At 35.6% G+C, this 16,530-nt stretch overlaps 2 pseudogenes; one reads left to right on the forward strand and one right to left on the reverse strand.

Annotated features, from left to right (window-relative positions):
- Positions 1 to 264: 264 nt before the first annotated feature.
- LOC145640471 (wall-associated receptor kinase-like 2) lies at positions 265 to 7,003 on the reverse strand (annotated as a pseudogene).
- Positions 7,004 to 7,131: 128 nt separating this feature from the next.
- On the forward strand, positions 7,132 to 16,050 carry LOC145638070 (wall-associated receptor kinase-like 2; annotated as a pseudogene).
- The last annotated feature ends 480 nt before the right edge of the window (positions 16,051 to 16,530 follow it).

Genomic DNA, 16,530 nt, shown 5'->3' on the forward strand with positions numbered 1-16,530 from the left:
AGATATCACATCTCTCCATTTCCCTCTCCTTCTTTTCCTTCAATTTCCTTCTATCCAAACACACCGTAAATGCCATATTTCTAATAGTAACTGAATTTCATTGCCAATTGAGTTGGTAGGCTAATAAGTATGTATTTTAGCTTCTACATTTTATTGCAAAGTGTAAGTTTCAATCAATTTGTAAGTTGATCCGATGAAAAGATAAGAAGCATATTGTTCAGGCACATATGCTCCAATGTGATAAACCATAGAGAACATTTTACAAACCATAAGTTCCACACCTTTAGATATATCAGACTACATATAAACTAAAATGGATTCAAAAGGAGCATGGTTCGTCTAGTTGTGTTTTTGTAGAAAATAACTCTTGACTTAGATCTGATGTGTTTTCTTCTGATGAAACAACGACTTTAGCGTGTACCTTTTTGCTCAAACACGCTAGTTCCATGGCGACTTGCATCATGGTTGGCCTTACAGCTCCTTCAGGGTGCAGACAACGCTTTGCAAGACTTACAGCCACCATTATGTCTTCAGTCATATTGCTACTTTCTAAGATTATAGGATCCAACATTTCATATAAAGCAGAATCCCCTGTTTCGACAAACTGCATCACCAAACTCGTTGCATAGTCTGAAGTCACACGAATTGGCTTCTGTCCTGTTAATATTTCAACCAGAACGACTCCAAAGCTATAAACATCACTCTTTTCAGTAAACTGCCTTGAACACGAAAGTATTGCGGATCAAGATACCCAAATGTCCCACGTACACAAGTTGTTAAGTGAGTTTGATCCATACTAAATGATCTCGAAATTCCAAAATCACAAACTTTGGCCGTGTACTTGTGATCCAAGAGTATATTACATGATTTAATATCTCTGTGATAGATAGGAGTTGAAGACGATGAATGAAGATAAGCAATAGCCCCGGCAACTTCAGATGCAATTCTTAGTCGAATTTCCCAAGTTACTCGAAACTCTTCATTAGGACTATGAATGAATTCCGAAAGAGTTCCATTGGGGATGAACTTGTAAACTAAATGTAAAATTTTAGTTTCCAAGCAACATCCAAGCAACTTAACTACATTTCTATGGTTGACTTGTGAGAGAACAATTACCTCATTTATGAACTCCTTCCAATGGCTCTCACTCAATGACCTTGCTCTTTTGACGGCAATAAGTTTCCCATCACTTAGCATAGAACTTGTTTTTTTAACTAAGTTTGTTAGGTGGAGTTGGCGGAAAACTTGATATCAGAGACAGGGCTGGGCCGCTGCAGGGTGGGTGACGGGTCAAGGCCCCTAAAAAAGCCCGAAAAGTAGTATATAAACAATTTGTTACACAAATAATCATAGAAAACATAAGTGCTCGTTAAAAAAAAAGAAAAAAAAAAAAAAAGTGGATCAATGGCTTTCTGGTGTTTATTTTATTTTTGAGATCTATTGGATAAGGAAAAAAATTCACTTAAGTTAAGTAAATTATATGTTTTGAATACTTGCTAAAATATTATACAATACAATAAAACAAATTAATTGTCACAAAAAATTATACTAATTAAATTGGTCAATAATATCAAAGTAAAATTGGTTTATATTATTATAGTTCATTTTCTCATAACACCAAATATGTTTTTTCGAAATAAGATACTCTATATAAATTTTTTACAAAAAAAAAAATAAAAAAAAAATTATATTCCCTTCATATTTGTTAGTAACTTGGTTTGATTTTAACACTATTCGCATACACCATTTTGATCATGTTTGTAGAGAGTGAGGGATAGCCCAAGTGGTTAGAGCTTTCCTCCCGATTTCAGGAGATCCTAGGATCGATTCTCATCACCCTCGCCCTTGTGGCCCTTTACGCACCAAAATAAAATAAAATTCTCCGTTTCATAATGTTAGTCCCATATGCAATCAATCATATAAAATAAGAATATATATATATATATATATATATATATATATATATATATATATATATATATATATATATATATATATATATATATATATATATAACATTAAAGTACGACATAATTCATATATCTAACATTAAAGTACGACATAATTCATAATTAGTTTACCTTATTTAAAATTTTAAATTTTTTATAAGAAAAGCACAAGTCATAATTGCATAATTTTGGCCATTTTTTGTTGAAGGGATTTGGATGGAAAAGAAAAGAATGTAAAGGAAATTGTTTTAATCAAATTCTCATGTTTGGTTGAATAAATGACATAAAAATCTAAAGGAAAGGAAGGGAAGTGAGAGGAAAATCTCTGAACAAAATTACAATGTGTTTGGATAACATTAGAGGAAGGAAAAGAAAGGGAGGGAGGAGAAGGGGAGGGGAGGGAAAGGAAGGGGAGAGAAGAATGGTAACTTTTCCTTCCAAATCTCTCCATTGTTGGAGGGATCATTTTTCTATAATTTAATCCCTTCATTTCTCTCCCCTTCAATTCCCTTACTTCCTCATTTGTTATCCAAATGAAAGATATCACATCTCTCCATTTCTCTCCCCTTCTTTTCCTTCCATTTCTTTCTATCCAAACAGACCATTAGGCTTTCCTTTCCTCCCAAAATTGGAGGAATTTGCACTAGAAAGAGAAAAATAAAAGTAATTTCCTTTCTCCTCCCTTCATTTCCTATTCATCAACCAAATGTTGGAAAATAAAATCACCTTCCTTTCCCTTCTTTTCCTTTCTTTTTCCTTCCCATCCTTTCTCTCCTTTTCCTTTACTTATATTAAACCAAAAGATTTCCTTACTTAGAGTCATGTCATCAATTCACAACTTATTAATTCCAAAAATAATCAAGTTATAAATAAATGAAATACATTCAATAAGGGTATATCTTTTTGAAACGCCCAAAATAGTATATGGGACTAACATTATAAAATGGAGTAGTACTAGTTACGTACACAACCACTCCCTAAACTAGGCCAAAGTTGCAAACTAGTCACTAAACTTACAAAAGTTGAAATTCACTCACTCAAATTGATCAGTTATGACCTACAATAACAGATTAATTCTATAAACTTCCTAAACTTTATGACATAGGAGTTTTTAACTTTCTAAACTTCCTAACTATTTTAATAAAATTCTTTAACTATGGTTAAATTTTTATTTTTAAAAAAATAGATTAATTAAGAAATAATTTTTTTTTTAAAAAATAAGCCAACCCCTCCCCACCCAACCCATTTCCCTTACTGGTGTCCAACTCTTCACCCTGGTGCGATGCCCATCTCCCTCCCCCTGCTCCCATCCACTCTCGACACCTTTCCCTTTTCATTTCCCACACCCCTCCTCCCATTATTCCTCTATGACGACTCCCACCCCCTCCCTAAAACGACCCTCCTGCTATCCCATGTTCCTCTCCCAAAAAAGGACCCTCCTTGAAACGACCCCTTCTCGAAATGACCTTCTATGTTGTTCCCTTCTTGAAAAACGACCCCCAAACCTTAAACACCCCATTCAAAACCAAACATGTTTAAGGTTTAGGGCCAATTTTCAGGGAGGGAGTTCGCTTTGAGAAGGAGATTGTTTTCAGGGTGGGGAAAGGGAGGATAGATGGGTGTTGTACCGAAGGTGGGGGAGCTGGACGTTAGTAGATGTAGGGGGATGGAGCTAAGCTAGGTGGGTGGTGAGGGTGTTGGTTTTTTTATAAATTTTTTCTAACATATTTTGATCATTAAAAATATTCTAAATATTATTAACTCTAACTTTAGGTTGTTCAATAAATTTTATTACTTTTTTTTCAAAAAAAAAAAAAAAAAAAAAAAAAAAGCAAAAAGCCAAAGTTTAGGGAATTGAAAACTTTTATGTCATAAAGTTTAGGGAGTTCATAGACTTACGTGTTATTGTAGATCATATTTGATTTGAGTGAGTAAATTGCAACTTATATAAGTTGAGTGAGTAAATTGTAACTTTAGTCTAAGTTCAAGGAGTGATTGTACACTTAACTCTATTACATACGAGTATTACTAAAAGCAAACTAAAAGGACACTTGAGAACATATTATTAAATATTTTCCCTCCAAAATAACAATCTAACAAATTACGACTTTTATATAAAAATAAGGTTTGTATCTAAATTATGACTTTTATTTTATATAAAATCTAAATTTACTTCTAAAAATATAAACTTGCATTTTTGTTTTTAATTAATCGACTAGAGCATTATAATTATCACGAAATACATATTGAAATATATTCTCTCACATGTTTTTATTGTTTAAAACATATTTTTTTTTTTATATATAATTATATATTCATTATAAACATCCGTATATTGTACAGGATTTAACCTAGTTATATATAAGATCAAACATTGACATAATAGTACTTGATAGAATTATCTCAACGTATATTGTAGTTTCCGAATATCTCATTTCATAATTTAAACCTGTTAGGGACTCCCAAGTCCCAAGTGGGCTATATTCTAATGGAAAGTGAAATTACAAAAATACCCCTAGCACAAACCCTCAACAGGCTCCCATAAGTTGATCGGGGCCCAACTCCCACGACGCATTAACACAAACCTAATCATGTTGCTAAATCACTCTCTATAAATATTGACCAATCATATTAGGAGAAGTATTCACACATAGTTCAAAGTATTTTGCACACTAAATAGGTATATAGAACCATTAAATAGTGTAAATATTTTTCTAACAATACAAATATATACTTCCTCCATTTTTTTGTAGTTGATACTGTTTGAATTTTTACACTATTCACACACTACACTTTGACTCGCTTTTGTGTTTTATAGATATGATAAAATATAATCATGTGGGATCTTGTTTGAATTGTCTATATGTATATTTATTAATATCCACTTTTTATAATTTTATAATATTGATAATTAAAGTTATTAAGCGTTAAAAACATGCGTTGGCAAATGAGATAATAGAAAGGTGCCAATAAAAAGAAACAGAGGAAGTATATATATGTAAATGATACATCAAATATTATAGCGTTGTGAGTTATAATAGTACTAATAAGACAACCTATACTCTAATGACATTATATACAAGCATAATAGTATACAAATAAAAATACAACTAGATATAAGCCCATGCGATGCACGGTTCTAGTAAATATTTTTTATTAATTTAAGATTTTTTTATATGATCATTCATTAGATATTTGGATAAAATTCCTAATATCATAAGATAATTTTTCTTTAAAAATTTTAACACTAAAGTTATCTTTTGTAGGTTTATTTATTTTACGTGACGCTTAAATTTAAAATTCCAAACCTTATTCTTTAATTTTGCTTAGGTGACAATTTAATTTTTTTTAATAAAAAATAAATGACAAACCATTTTATTTATTGGTTATAATAATTCCTTTGCAAATGCGTTTTTTATATAATCGTTCTCTTTCAAAATGTTAGTCTCATCTAGAATATTTTAATTATTAAAAAAATTAGGGAAATCTTCTAATTAAATTTCTCTCTATATATAAGGAAAAACATAGTGATATGATATTTAATTTTATTCGTTTCGATGAGTACATTATTAATATCTAATTTTTATAATATTTGATAGGGAGAGATTAAAGATATTTACGGTCAAAGATTTACATCCATATATGTAAAAAAGATAATTATTAGTTTTTTAAATAATTTAAATTTTAATTGTTCATTATTCGTTATTTTTACCTAGATGACAAAATTCTTAAATCTTATTTGTCACTCTTTCTTAGGTGACGAGTGAATTTTTTAATTCTAAAATAAATTATTAATCTAAAATTTCATTAGTCAAAATAATACTATGTGACGCACCGAATGCTCCCAAAAAATACTTACTTTATTTATGTATGTTATATTGTAAACCTAAAATTAAAATTACCTTTTTAGATGCTAAATTACACTTTTACCCTTCTATGTGTTTTCAAAACACATAAAGCCTATGCGCCCGGATACACTTATCACGTCATTTATAATACCTAGTTTCTCTCTCTTAATAAACATCATTTATTGACTTAAATAATAGAGGGGCTTTCTCAAACATACCCCAGCAAACAAGGTAGTTAAGTTAAAAGAGTAGTAAGTTAAAATTTATTTATAAAACAACTGTTGTAAAGTTTAAAGATTACTCCCTCCGACCCTAAATTACATTCCTCTTTCTAGCATTTATTCCTCACATAATAGAAAGAAAGGGAAATGTAATTTAGGGACGGAATGAGTAGTAAATTATCTATTTGACATAAAAATCAAAAATAAAAGCCAAAATGTTACGATTAAAGAAAAACATAGAAAGTACAAAGCTAAATGTTAGTCCGTTCGATATACCAATGAAGATTCACCGGAAAGGTTGACATCGACGTAACATTGGATGAAACATTTGCTAAATATTCTTGACTTATCAAAAAGGCTGCCCTGCAATGCTCTGATCCATTTTTGGCAATCACAGTTAAATTATATCTCCAATAAATAGGTATTTTTACTTGGCAGCAGTAATTAAGCCCATAACATTGATTCATCGTATCAGCTGAAAACGTCGAACTTTGATGATGATCAACAGCACAAACTGAGGTGCATCCTTCCATATCACCTGTATCGAACAAGGCATATCCATCGCACCCCACTGATGCGAAAACATTTGAATCTGCAGGATAAAAGCCTGCCTGCATGCCCGCCCTATCGAACTCAGGACTAATCCAATGTAACTCAGCTCCATTACAAGCTGTGACTGATGGAAACTTAACTATTATTGTGTTACTTGACTTGTGTATCTCAACAATCTCAAAGTTGAGTTGCTTTAGGTATGGTATAGATTGGTTAGAGGAGGATAAATTACAAGAGACGGCAAAGTTTTGGTCAAAGAAACAGTCAAGTTGATAGCATTCACCCTCAATTGTATGTCGAACAGTCAAGTTGATAGCTATTCACCCTCAATTGTTTGTCGAACAGTCAAGTTGATAGCTATTCACCCTCAATTGTACGTCGAACAGTCAAGTTGATAGCTATTGTCGCACTCGTACCCCAACAAAAGACCCATCAACCTCTGATAAATGGTAATAATATATGTGATGAAGAATATTAGACGAAGGAGAGAGTACAGAGTATATGTATCATGTATGTGTAAGAAAAAAGTAGTCTTCTACTCTTCTGTACGAGTTTGTAAGGTTTTATTTATTTAGTTTTTCTAAAACAGAGTTTGTAAGGGTTTAAGGTACATTATTTGGCCCGACCAAATGAAAATATTAAGCTCGTACCCATTATTACTCATGTCAATAATTATATCATCTTGTTTATGGAGACCATCTGAGCTACGTAAAGATAAAGATGATTGTATACACCGCTGTGGAAATATTGATATACCTTACCCGTTTGGTATTCGCCCTGAGAACGCGAGTCACTGTTTTTTAGACCCCAACTTTGTAGTCTCTTGTAATTCATCACAACCAAAACCAATTCTAAAGAAACTCAACCTCCAGATTCTTCAAGTTCAACTTCAACAGAATATGGTAACTGTAAAAATTCCATCATCAACTACTTGCCGCCGTGATGGCCTTACTGAGGCAAGCCACAACCTCACAAACTCCCCCTTCAGATATTCAGTTGCTCAAAATGTTTTAGCTTATGTGGGATGCGAAGGATACGCTTTATTGTTGAATGGGACGGGTGGAATCATTACAGGATGCGCCTCTATTTGTACCCTGAATCCACCTGCATCAGTTATAAGGGGAAACACATGCAATGGTTACCGCTGTTGTAAGGCTCAATTGGCACCCGAATCCAAATTATCGGTTTATGTTGAACCAAAGACAGAGATCAAGGAATACAGTACAAGTGTGAGCACCACCAATATCTCTGGCAATTGCAGGGCTGCCTTCTTGATTAGCCAGGACTATTTAGAAGCTAATGCACCGTTGTCAACTGGGATAACTGCCGTACCTGTTGTGCTTCTATGGGACGACTACAATCGATCAAAAATGTTCTTAGGTATAATTATCTCAATTTTGCTCATTTAATTTGGTCATTATTCTACTCCATCTGAAATTATGTACACAACAAGCACTGCTAGGAAAAGTCTTTAGTATCAGAAATTTTAGTATCATTAACTATTTTTACTACTGAACTAAAAATGTCAATAGTATCAGTTATTTTTTACGCAAGGCCAGTATTTAACTTTATTATAGTGTCAAAAAAATATTAATCCGATAAAAATGAAAGCATAGGATCAGAAATATTTTGACACTATAAGATTTTTATTACTTCCTCCGTTACGTTTTATCTGCAACAATTTCTAAAAATGGATGTTACACATTATATACAACAAACTAAAACTTCCTTCTTTTAGTAAATTTTTTTGTGCATAATTACCAATTTACCCTTACTTAACTTCAATAAACACATCAAATCACATGTTATTAATGTATTAACCTGAATGAGTTCATCCATTATATAATCCTAACCCACCTCCTCTCTCATCTGTCACAACCACATCCCGCTAGACCACCACTGTGTTCTCTCTCTCTCTCCTCCCTCTCTGCCATCACCACCACCACTTTTCTCTCTCTTCTTTTGGATCTCACACCCCACCATACCGCAACCACGCAACACTGTGTTTAATCGTTGCCCCTTTTCCTAATGATGTTTGCCACCGCTTTCTCGTCCCTTTGCCAGAGCCGCCAACACCTTTTCTACCCTTCTCAAAGTTGTCGCTGCTCCTTAAATTAGTAATTAATTAGGAAAAAGGAGATTTTGAATAAGCTTGAAATCTCATATCTATCTAAAGCAAATTTGGCGAAAGATGGATCGATCGTGAAAGATCTTGGCTACAGAGTGGGTGTGGGGTTTCTTCGTGGTGGGCACGAGGGGGTCACTCTGTTGTAATGAAGAAGTTTGGAAAACCAACAATCAAGTATTGTACATGTACTGAACCCAGTATCAGTCATTGGGTTCTTTTCATTATATTTTGTAAATTGTAGTTTGTAAAGCCACTTGGAAGCCTTAACCAATGATGGATCGAGCAGGCTGATCTAAGGTACTCGCTTGCAAACTTGTTGCACTTCAACGAGATGGCCCAATTGAATATGAATAAAGGCGAGCGCCAACCCTCCATAGGTGTGGACCAATGAGAGGGGCTAAAGTGACGTTAGAACGGCCAAAACATCAGACTTAGAAGAAGGAGCTCCTGCACGAGAACTTTAAAACCTTGCTTCTTCTTTTCATTCTGTCTTCTTTATAACAGATTTTCCAATATTAGTACTACGTGGTGAATCCGTACTATTCTATTTGAATTCAATCTTTCTTCTCAGATCCATAGAGGGAAGAAGAAGTTGGTGCCTCGGGTCCTCAATAATGAAGGTGTATGTCGCAGTTGCCGAAGTATTCAGAGTCGCATGACCATCTCGCAGTGCAGAAGGTGACCTCAGTGATATAGAGATTAGGGGTCAGCGCATGTCACCCTTATTCATTTCATATTCCTTTAGCAGTAGTTTCTAGGCCTCCTCTACCATGATAATGGGGTCGGACTATAGATTTCATACGTAAGCTAAACCTACACTTGCTGTCATGCGATGATTATAGATAGACACTACTATAAATAGGCCTATTTCTGACGGATTGGTTCTGACGGACACCTAATTCCATCAAAAACATAGGAAATTCCGACGGATTTTTATTCCGTCGGACATTTACGACGGATTTTAAAGACCCGTCGGAATATATGGGCTTTGCGACAGAACTTTTTAATGGAATTAAAATCCGTCGGAAATTTCCGACGAAATTAAAATCCGTCGGAAATTTCCAACGGAATATATTTTTTTAAAAAAATTCAAACCCTAATATTTAGCCCCCCTTTTATTTCATCCTCAGCCTTTTTTTTTCACTTCCCCTTTTCATTCTCCCTTCTTTCTTCTGATGTTTCTTTCTCTTCTTTCCTCTCATTCTCCCTCCTCTTTCTCTCTCATTCTCCATCTTATTTCTCTTCTTTCTCCGTCATCTCACCTACGACCGTCCTCGTCTCACGCCGCTGCCACCCCTGTAATCCCCTTGCCACGCCAATTGTCTAAAGTATTTATTGTTGAATTAAGTCTTATTAACCTAAATTTGGTGAAATTCGAAGCTAGTTTCATAATTAATGGTATGTGTTGATGTTTTTAATGATCTTTCTTTTGATTTAAAGTTTTTTTTTTAAATTGGGTTCTGGTGGCTTGTTAGTGGTTTTAAGGTCAGTTTAATGGTGGATCGAGGGAGGTGGTGGTGGGTGCCGCCAGGGCCAAGGGTTAGGGTTAGGGTGGGGTGGGTTAGGGTTGTGAGAGAAGGTTGGTTTGGTTAGGATTCGGTCGGGTCTGGGTTAGGGGTTTGGGTCTGGGTTAAAGGTTTGGGTGTTTTAGGTCGGGTCTAGGTTAGGTTTGGTTTTGTGGGGTGGGTTAATTTAGTGGGTGGCAGTTAGGGTTTATTGGGTTAAGGTGTTGGTAGATCTGAGTTATTAGGTACGGTTACGGTCGTGGTGGGTCTGGTTGGTGGGTTCGTTCGGGTTAGGTGGGTTAGGGTTGAATGGGTTAAGGTGGTGGTGGCGGCTTAGGGTCTGGTTGGTTTAGATGGTGCGGTGCGTGGTGACAGCTTGTGGGGTGGCAGTGGGGGTTGGACGTGGTGGTGGGTGGTGGTGTGGGGTGGGGTGGGTTTTTTTTTTGTTTATTTTGGTAGAAGTTTCCGACGGAATTTCCGTCGTAATTTTCCGACATATTTGTTTTCCGTCGAAAATTTATGACAGACTTTCCCGGGCCGGAATATGTATTTTGATGCATGATTTCCGAAGTAAATTCAGTCGAAAAAGTGGTTCCGACAGAAATTCCATCGGAAAAGGCCCTTTTTCCTACAAAGGGTTTTCCAACGAAAATTACCATCGGAATTCCGTCGGAAGCCCTATTTCTGACGGAAAACAGGGAGTTTTCGAGGGATTTTTTCTGTCGAAAATCGGCATTTTTCTAGTAGTGATAAAGAGCACCCGTGTGTAGATAAATCATCGCTAGGATTTCTCTCTGATCATTCTCTTTAGACCTGCTAAATGCCTAAGGGAAAGAGGAAGATTTTATGCTATTGATTTATATGCTCCAACTCTTCTTAATAAACAATTTCTCCCATTCCTAGAAAGAGGTGGCACTTATTATTCACTAAAATAAAGGGAGTCCCCTTAATGTACTCAGAGAGAGTTCAAATCTTTGTAGGATTCAATAGAATCACTTATGTCCGGTACGCTACTCGCTAAGGGATCCCCCTTCTTCTCAATAGGAGGGAGGAAGATTGGGCGTGACCCCTTCTATTGTTGATGCGATCTATTCATGTTCAGTTCCCGTGTAAGAGACCCCACTAAGGGGGCCTTAGAGGAAATGGCAAGAGAATAGAGTACGAGAGGTGCTACAAAAGAGACATAGATTTCTCCCATTCTTCTTATGTTATGGCATTTCTCCTCATAAAAAGGCGCCTTTTCACGAGACCTTTTTGAATTCGTAAAGCGAACTAAGATATCTCGTTCAAAATGAAGCCATTCAATAGTTCCTTCCTTAGAAAGATTTTCCACAGGGTTAATGCCAAGCTTTAGATGCTCTAGAAGGCTCCAATCATGCATTCTAACGAGACTTCGGGACACCTCTTGGCTGATTCCCTGAAAGGGGTGATAAAAGAGCTTTCTCTATGCAAAAGGGTTCTTTGTATAAGCTTTTCAACTAAGTAGAGCCCTTATTCATGTTGGGATAACCCGTTTCCTTTAGCATCCTTGCACCATTGTGCTTACTTAAAAGTAAGGAGGAAGAATTCTTTCAAATGGCAAATGATAGATCAATAAGTTCATCATGTTTGAGTGCTTCCGTCTTCGAGCTAGTACCTTTTATAAACAAGGGATAATACAAAGTATCTATTATTCACTAGTAGTCCATGTAACCTTTTCTTCCCCTTTCAAGCGGCTAGTTTCTTGTCGTCCATACATATTAATAGTGAGTTATAGGGCTAGACAGCAAATAAGCTAGTTTAGTTCCATCACTTATCCCTTCCTTAACCAAAATAGTTAGAAATGCATTAAAAGGAGGATTCTATCAAGTGAAATCCATACTAGTTGTTCAAGTAAGCAAGTAAACTACCATCAGATCTAGGCGATAAAAATCTATGTTTATAGCCCATGTAACAATCTTTCTAGTCCTATCTCTGTGGGAAGGACAAACGGTTCATCCCTTAGAAACCCTTGAACCCTATCCTCTCTGATTTGGAAAAAGATGATCTTGCTTGGGCCGCTGTAGAAGAAGATTTTTTGAATATTGAGGAATTGGACCTGACATTCTTGATATCTCTTGAATGCTTTGATCCATCTAAGCCCTTTGACAAGTAGGAAGAGGAGAAATTGGGGGGACTCATGGGACAATTATGGTTTAAAATATACTGAATTGCAAAGCCCACTTGATGGTTTGAAAAGCCCGCGCGTCCGAATCCAAAATGGAATGGAATTTATTGGGAAGAGTTGATGGGGGACACGGAAATTTCCAAGGTATGTAGCTGCTTATTAAATCATAAGGAAAGATCAAATGAAAATAAATATTAGTGGTCGTGGAGAAGGGGACTCATTATACTGAAAAAGTTATTGTTAGTGCTAGTGCTAGCTAGTGCTGTACTGACTTACTCTATACCGGTCTTAGTGGACTGACAGAGTGAGCTGCCATCTTTCCGGAGAAAGAAAAGAAAGAGATGATCTAGCCTCGGTCTCACGTAGCTCACCTAAGAAAGGACGGAGTTGTCATGTGAGGATTAGGTGAGGGAAGTTTCGGATGTACCCGGGTACAAATCAGCCAATAAAAAAAAGGACAAGTAGAAGCGAGTTCAATCGAAAGTGCAAGTAAGTTACGTAAACGAGATATGTAGTCGCTTATTAGAAGGTTAAGGACATATCACATGCTTTTTGTACTGATCAGCTTTAAGTTGTTGAGTAAGGAGTGCTCTATCTCTTAAGAAAGGGGCTTTGGGAACCTGCCTTATTAGACAAGAAAGGGGGGTACTCTCTGATGAGTGTTCTATTATTACCTCCTCTTTCCGAAGGAGTGATCGGAATTAAGCCGCATGGTGGTACCCGCAAATAAAAATATTGAAATTCCTTACCCGTTCGGTATTAGCCCAAATCACTGTTTTTTAGACCCCAACTTTGAGGTCTCTTGTAATTCTTCCTCCTCATCACAACCGAAACCAATTCTAAAGAAACTCGACCTCCAGATTCTTGAGGTAAGGCTGAATAAAATGTTAATTTACGGTTAAATTCCATCAGTTACTACTTGTGGTTGTCGTAATGACCGTACTGTGACAAGCGATAACCTCACCAACTCTCCCTTCAAATATTCAGTTGAAAAAAAATGTTTTTGTGTCAGTGGGATGCGATGGATACGGCTTATTGTTGAATGAGACTGGTGGAATCATTGGTGGATGTGCCTCGGATTGTACCCTGCATCCACCTGTAGCAGTTGCAAGAGAAAATAGATGCATTGGCTATCGCTGCTGCTAGGCTCAATTTGTATCCAGATCCCATCTTAGAGATTTGAGATCATATTATGTCGAAAAATTTACAAAATTTTAAAATTAAAGAGCCAGATGAGTTCAAGAAATACAGTATAAGTGTGAGCAGCAACAACATATCTGGGGACCGCAGGTCTGCCTTCTTGATTAGCAAGGAATATTTAGAAGATAACGCATCGTTATCGTCCGGGATAGCAGTCGTACCTGTTGTGCATGAATGGGAATCTAGACATACTTCTGATAACTCTAGTAAGGTTAGTTTTTATATTTACATACCTCCTCTATTTTTTTTTTACCACGTATTACACTTTGACTAACGCATAACTAAACTAAAAAACAATTAAAATGAACATTTTCATAGGTGCACTCATTACATTCAAAAGATGCACCCCCTCTGTCCTATAATTTTGTGCTTGTATTCTTTTTTTGGCGTCTCAAAATGTTGTATCTGTTTCTAAAAATAGCCCATAATCATTTCTTATTTTCTATGTTTCATTCTTTCCCATACAAAATACACATGTACCCAAAAAATCATTGCTTACTTTTTTTTATACAATATTCTCTACTTTTTATCTTTCCCGTATAATATTCTCTACTTTTTATATCTTTCCAATAGAATATTCTCTAACTTTCACCATTCTCCTTAATTACCATCTTTTTAGAGAAATAGGCACATGATAATGGGACAGATGGAGTAATTGTGAAATTTCTGTCTTGATAGTAGTAGGAAAACGAATTAAATTATGATTATGAGAAAGTGTGTTGTACTCCCTCCATCCCCAAATGATAGTCCCTTATGGGCAAATTTTATTCCCCCCATTTGCTTTTTTCAACAACCATTAATATTTTTTTTTTTTTTTACCAAAATACCTCCCATTGAAGCAAGACTTTATAGTATGTAAATGAGAAACATTATGAAACAGGGAAGAAAGTACTAGTTAACAAAGCGGAAGTTCAACTGTTCAAGAGCATTTGATAACTCTTACTTCGTACAATTTCATTCTTATGTCGGATTTGGGATTGAGCTCGAAATTAATTACTACACGGTCTACACTCGTATTTTTGTAATCAAAGGATTATCTTTTTGTTAGCCTTACTTGTAAACTCAACATAATTATTTATGATGATGAATGCAGCTGTTGGCATATCACTAATAATATGTGGAAGTTGTTGGGGGTGCTGGCGGTTTAAAACTAAGAAGAGAAGAAAGGAGATCAGACTTAGAGCAAAATACTTCAAGGACAAACAAGGATCTTCAAATAACGACGTTACAGAGAAGACTAAACTCTTCACACTGACGGAACTTAAGAGATATACAGACAACTTTAGCAAGGATCGTGTGCTTGGACAAGGAGGTCAAGGTACTGTCTACAAAGGAATGTTAAAAGATGGTCAAGTTATTGCAGTTAAAAGATCAACAGCCCTTGACAAAAGCCAATGGAAACAATTCATCAACGAGGTAATTCTATTGTCTCAAATTAAACATAGGCATGTAGTAAAGATTCTTGGATGTTGTTTGGAAGATGACATACCTCTTGTAGTGTACGAGTTCATTTGTAATGGGACTCTTTCAGAACACATCCGAAAGTCCATTGATGAGTTTATATTCACATGGGAAATGCGCTTGAGAATTGCATTCGAGAGTGCTACTGCAATCACTTATCTGCATTCAGAGTTTTCAACACCAATTTACCACAGAGACATTAAATCTAGCAACATTCTATTGGATGACAAGTTTGGAGCAAAATTGTCGGATTTTGGGATTTCTAGAGCAGTTTCTGCAGAACAGACTCATTTGACAACTCGTGTCCAAGGAACGTTTGGTTATTTGGATCCTGAATATTTCTATTATGGTCAATATTCTAAAAAGAGTGATGTTTATAGCTTCGGGGTTATTTTGGTCGAGCTTTTAACAGGACAAAAACCAATCCGTGCACTAAGACCAGTAGATAAAGATGAAGAAATCAAAGATGAAGAAGAAACTAGCTTGGCTATGTATTTCATCTCATCGATGAATGATAACACTCTGTTCGAAATTCTTGATCCTTTGGTTTTGGAGGGTAGCAAAAAAGAGGATATTGTGGAATTTGCTAATCTTGCAAAACAGTGTTTGTATCCTACAGGACTAGAAAGGCTGACGATGAAAGAAGCAACAATGGTACTCGAAAGGCTAAGGTATCGAAATTCATCTTGTGTGCCACCTCTTACACCAAATGGTCAAGCCGACGGTTGGACAACAAGAAATTCTAGTATGATCACATTGTCCATGGAAACAGACAATGCTTTTCTAAGATCGGTCACGTATGATCACATTGACCACACTGCGAATTCGGATGCTGCTGATGTCGATGAGATGCATTTACTTTACACATGTTAATAGAGAAGGCATAGTGAACAGAGTTTGAGCATGGAACCTGGCATAATATGTTGTTATGTTACATTTCTGGTTTAGAAGGCAAACAATAATGCATCTTTATAATAGTATTGTACGCATATGGAGTTAACACCTTTACTTCTATGAGAATATTTTTCTTGTGTTGTGAAGAGTCTGTAGACTATCAAGAATATTTGCCTAAATAAAAATGGAATGGTAAATGGTTTTAAGTTGTATTATATTAACTTTCATATTTGTTGATGCACACCTCTTATTATAGATACAATTCAACTAGATCTGTATGCACAATTGCACATAATGCGTGTTTTAGGTTTCTAAATTTACATACACCAAAATTTTCAAAAGGGTAATTTAAGACTATTTTAGGTGACACCACTACCATATCCCTAGGCTTGTATAGCAGAGATTATAAATAAAAATTATGAGAAAATCCAAGTTAATATCTGATAGAAACAAGGAGTGTTTATATCAGGATACGTTCGTCTTTTCGCTTCTAAAAGTAAGGGCAATTTGGGCAACAAATATTAGATGGATTTTCTCTGTTACACCGACATTAAGAGGACAAAGTTAACTATGGTTAACTCCTCTCACCTGCCCAATTTATTTCTTGCAACGTGTTCCAATTCATG

This window comes from Chenopodium album, chromosome 7 (genome assembly GCF_948465745.1).
Source record: "Chenopodium album chromosome 7, dcCheAlbu1.1, whole genome shotgun sequence".
NCBI classification, from domain to species: Eukaryota; Viridiplantae; Streptophyta; class Magnoliopsida; order Caryophyllales; family Amaranthaceae; genus Chenopodium; species Chenopodium album.